At 56.8% G+C, this 5,000-nt stretch overlaps 2 non-coding genes and 1 pseudogene across 2 annotated transcripts; all 3 read right to left on the reverse strand.

Annotated features, from left to right (window-relative positions):
• Window positions 1–227, reverse strand: part of LOC124774389 — a 4,801-nt pseudogene extending 4,574 nt beyond the window's left edge.
• Window positions 228–415: 188 nt separating this feature from the next.
• LOC124773991 lies at window positions 416–570 on the reverse strand. Its single transcript, XR_007014990.1, has one exon. It is a non-coding gene; the product is annotated as a 5.8S ribosomal RNA (ribosomal RNA).
• Window positions 571–921: 351 nt separating this feature from the next.
• Window positions 922–2,830, reverse strand: LOC124774247. Its single transcript, XR_007015235.1, has one exon. It is a non-coding gene; the product is annotated as a small subunit ribosomal RNA (ribosomal RNA).
• Window positions 2,831–5,000: the final 2,170 nt, after the last annotated feature.

Raw genomic sequence — 5,000 nt, forward strand, 5'->3', positions numbered from 1 at the left:
CTCTACGGGCCGTGGCCTCATTCAAGTTGGACTTGGGCTCGGCGCGAGGCGTCGGGGTAGTGGACCCTCCCAAACACCACATGCCACGACAGGCGGCAGCCTGCGGGGTTCGGTGCTGGACTCTTCCCTGTTCGCTCGCCGCTACTGGGGGAATCCTTGTTAGTTTCTTTTCCTCCGCTTAGTAATATGCTTAAATTCAGCGGGTAGTCTCGCCTGCTCTGAGGTCGTTGTACGAGGTGTCGCACGCCACACCGCCAGCCGGCTGTGCACGCTACCGAGAAAGTACCGGTATGCGAACCGCCAGGCGACGGGCGCGCATCGCACGTTTGAGGAGACGCGGCCGGCCCCACAGGCGGCCGCGACACTCCCAGGTCTGCGAAGCGGGGCAAACGCCGCGCGCTTCAGTATACGTAGCCGACCCTCAGCCAGACGTGGCCCGGGAACGGAATCCATGGACCGCAATGTGCGTTCGAAACGTCGATGTTCATGTGTCCTGCAGTTCACATGTCGACGCGCAATTTGCTGCGTTCTTCATCGACCCACGAGCCGAGTGATCCACCGTCCTGGGTGATCTTTTCTCAGTTTCCACCGTCTCTTTCGAGACGGTCGCATAGGCGGGAGTGAGGCGTGTGGCGGCCCCTGTTCCAGCGTTCTGTGTCCAACGGCCTCACGGCCGACGGGCGTCGTACGGCTCCACACCGGAGCGGACAGGCACTCGGGCGAAAGTCATTCAAAACCGGCGCCAGGCGCCAGGTGCCGCAGGCCAGCCGCTCCAGCGCTTCAGCGCTCGTACCACACAACATTGCCGCTAGTTTTGAGAGGCACGCGTGGTTCCGCACGCGGCGCACGGCTACGGCGAGCCGTACAGGTAGCGTGTTGCGCGACACGACACGCACATCGAAAGACATGCAGTCTAGTCGGTAATGATCCTTCCGCAGGTTCACCTACGGAAACCTTGTTACGACTTTTACTTCCTCTAAATGATCAAGTTTGGTCATCTTTCCGGTAGCATCGGCAACGACAGAGTCAATGCCGCGTACCAGTCCGAAGACCTCACTAAATCATTCAATCGGTAGTAGCGACGGGCGGTGTGTACAAAGGGCAGGGACGTAATCAACGCGAGCTTATGACTCGCGCTTACTGGGAATTCCTCGTTCATGGGGAACAATTGCAAGCCCCAATCCCTAGCACGAAGGAGGTTCAGCGGGTTACCCCGACCTTTCGGCCTAGGAAGACACGCTGATTCCTTCAGTGTAGCGCGCGTGCGGCCCAGAACATCTAAGGGCATCACAGACCTGTTATTGCTCAATCTCGTGCGGCTAGAAGCCGCCTGTCCCTCTAAGAAGAAAAGTAATCGCTGACAGCACGAAGGATGTCACGCGACTAGTTAGCAGGCTAGAGTCTCGTTCGTTATCGGAATTAACCAGACAAATCGCTCCACCAACTAAGAACGGCCATGCACCACCACCCACCGAATCAAGAAAGAGCTATCAATCTGTCAATCCTTCCGGTGTCCGGGCCTGGTGAGGTTTCCCGTGTTGAGTCAAATTAAGCCGCAGGCTCCACTCCTGGTGGTGCCCTTCCGTCAATTCCTTTAAGTTTCAGCTTTGCAACCATACTTCCCCCGGAACCCAAAAGCTTTGGTTTCCCGGAGGCTGCCCGCCGAGTCATCGGAGGAACTGCGGCGGATCGCTGGCTGGCATCGTTTATGGTTAGAACTAGGGCGGTATCTGATCGCCTTCGAACCTCTAACTTTCGTTCTTGATTAATGAAAACATACTTGGCAAATGCTTTCGCTTCTGTTCGTCTTGCGACGATCCAAGAATTTCACCTCTAACGTCGCAATACGAATGCCCCCGCCTGTCCCTATTAATAATTACCTCGGGTTCCGAAAACCAACAAAATAGAACCGAGGTCCTATTCCATTATTCCATGCACACAGTATTCAGGCGGGCTTGCCTGCTTTAAGCACTCTAATTTGTTCAAAGTAAACGTGCCGGCCCACCGAGACACTCAATAAAGAGCACCCTGGTAGGATTTCAACGGGGTCCGCCTCGGGACGCACGAGCACGCACGGGGCGGTCGCACGCCTTCGGCTCGCCCCACCGGCAGGACGTCCCACGATACATGCCAGTTAAACACCGACGGGCGGTGAACCAACAGCGTGGGACACAAATCCAACTACGAGCTTTTTAACCGCAACAACTTTAATATACGCTATTGGAGCTGGAATTACCGCGGCTGCTGGCACCAGACTTGCCCTCCAATAGATACTCGTTAAAGGATTTAAAGTGTACTCATTCCGATTACGGGGCCTCGGATGAGTCCCGTATCGTTATTTTTCGTCACTACCTCCCCGTGCCGGGAGTGGGTAATTTGCGCGCCTGCTGCCTTCCTTGGATGTGGTAGCCGTTTCTCAGGCTCCCTCTCCGGAATCGAACCCTGATTCCCCGTTACCCGTTACAACCATGGTAGGCGCAGAACCTACCATCGACAGTTGATAAGGCAGACATTTGAAAGATGCGTCGCCGGTACGAGGACCGTGCGATCAGCCCAAAGTTATTCAGAGTCACCAAGGCAAACGGACCGGACGAGCCGACCGATTGGTTTTGATCTAATAAAAGCGTCCCTTCCATCTCTGGTCGGGACTCTGTTTGCATGTATTAGCTCTAGAATTACCACAGTTATCCAAGTAACGTGGGTACGATCTAAGGAACCATAACTGATTTAATGAGCCATTCGCGGTTTCACCTTAATGCGGCTTGTACTGAGACATGCATGGCTTAATCTTTGAGACAAGCATATGACTACTGGCAGGATCAACCAGGGAGCTGCGTCAACTAGAGCTGAGCAGCCGGCCGCCCGGGAGTGTGTCCCGGGGGCCCGCGCGAACACGCAAGCGTCCGCTCAATCATTCTGCAAACAGGAGGAGGCTGAGCTCCCCTGCACAATACACCTCGAAACCCTCTCAGGTCCCGGCGGCGCGCAGCGCCGTCCCAAGTACTTGGTCGGGTTCGAGAGAGGCGCAATCGCCCGGAGTTAGGCGAGTAGACGCTTTCGGTGCGACCACCCGTGCTCCCAACTGAGCTTGCCGCTGCCGACAGAGGCCCGGGAGCGTGCTGTCGTGGCATTGCCGGCGGGAGACAACACGCGCCACCTACGGTGACCGGCAGCTCCAACGCCAGCGCCACAGAAGGACAAAAGCCCCACTTGGGTGCCGAAGCGAACTCTCCCAGCACAGCGCACGCGCCAACACATCCGCACAGCTGCGATACAAACCACCAGCGAGAACCGCTGGGGCGACCGAGCAGCAGACGGCGTCGCGGCGCCGAGCGCCGGGCGGCGGCGCATCCTCAACGCACGCAGTCCTCAATCGGACCAGCACACTGAAGATGTCCACCGCGCTTCGCACCGGGCCCGCGAGGACCTACTTTGGCCGCACGGCGCCGCGCGCAGGGTGCGCCGGCGCGCAGCTGCGACGCCTGCCGCGTCCGTCGGCCGGCGCGCCTGCCACTGGCCGCCCCCACCAGCCGGCTGTAGCGCGTGCGCCCACGCACCGCGCGGCCAGCACGCCGGGAGGCGCCCCCTCACCGGCCGGGGACGGTCCCACCCAGCCACCGCCGCGTATCGCTTCACACCCAGATGCCGTTCAGTTTCGTCGGCATGGTGGGTATCGCTGGAACAACCGGTTAGTACCTCAACCTATCGTCGCCATCACCGATTCACCCCTAGCGAGAACAACCGCACCACAACGGGTTACCATTTGTTCATTTGCGTAACTTCACCAGAAAACGCAGGCGTCCATCGCCATTTGCAACTTCAACGACTATTGCATGCCTGTGTCAGGTGTCACGCCACACTACGTCTGCCCACATACACGCAACAAAATGTGCACGCCTAGACAATACGTGGAAGGTGGCCCCCGTACGTATGCGATGTCCATTGCTCGAACGACTGTGAACCGGCCTCTGTAGCATGTCGCAGATATGGAACGCGGTGCACCATGCCATCACGGTGTGTGAGGAGAGACGACTAGGTCCGAATACATCAACAGACAGCTCATGCTGATCGCCATCCACGGCGTCCGTTCCTCCCACACGTCTCTATGGCGTACCACACTGCAATCCAGCTCTCATAGGGAGACGACACGTAGCTGCGTGCACAATATTTGCACTGTATGGTCCGCCGTTTTTGGGCGCAGTCGTTGTACGGTCACACATGTGCCACGATGTATCATTCAGTACATAAGGACGAATGTGCAGTACAGATTGTGGTACACGCGTACGACATCAGCGGACAGTTGACACAGGCCGCACCACAACGTAGCCTGCGTACGTCGCATGCGAAGGGCATTGAACATGCAAACTTGTCACCAACCAGCTTGCGAAGGCAGGGGGCAAGGTGGGGACGTGGGGAGGGGTGGGGGGGGGCGGCATGTACGTCCTGCTGCCATCCACATTACAGTGTACAGCAGGAGCATGTGGAAAGTCAGCAAGACTTGCAAGGTGTTTAACATGAAGCGATACACAGGGGAGCGGGCAGTGCGAGTAGCGAACTATATTGCGAGGGTTGCGGGTGGGCAACACTACACTAATTGAACGAGTCGTATAACAATTACAGAGCAGGTTTAGGCAACAACGTGGGTTACGTTAGCGGACAACGTGGGTTAGGTTAGGGGACAACGTGGGTTAGGTTAGGGGACAACATGGGTTAGGTTAGGGGACAACATGGGTTAGGTTAGGGTACAACATGGGTTAGGTTAGGGCACAACATGGGTTAGGTTAAGGCACAACATGGGTTAGGTTAAGGCACAACATGGGTTAGGTTAAGGCACAACATGGGTTAGGTTAAGGCACAACATGGGTTAGGTTAAGGCACAACATGGGTTAGGTTAAGGCACAACATGGGTTAGGTTAAGGCACAACATGGGTTAGGTTAAGGCACAACATGGGTTAGGTTAAGGCACAACATGGGTTAGGTTAAGGCACAACATGGGTTAG

Source organism: Schistocerca piceifrons, unplaced genomic scaffold, assembly GCF_021461385.2.
Source record: "Schistocerca piceifrons isolate TAMUIC-IGC-003096 unplaced genomic scaffold, iqSchPice1.1 HiC_scaffold_961, whole genome shotgun sequence".
NCBI lineage: Eukaryota > Metazoa > Arthropoda > Insecta > Orthoptera > Acrididae > Schistocerca > Schistocerca piceifrons.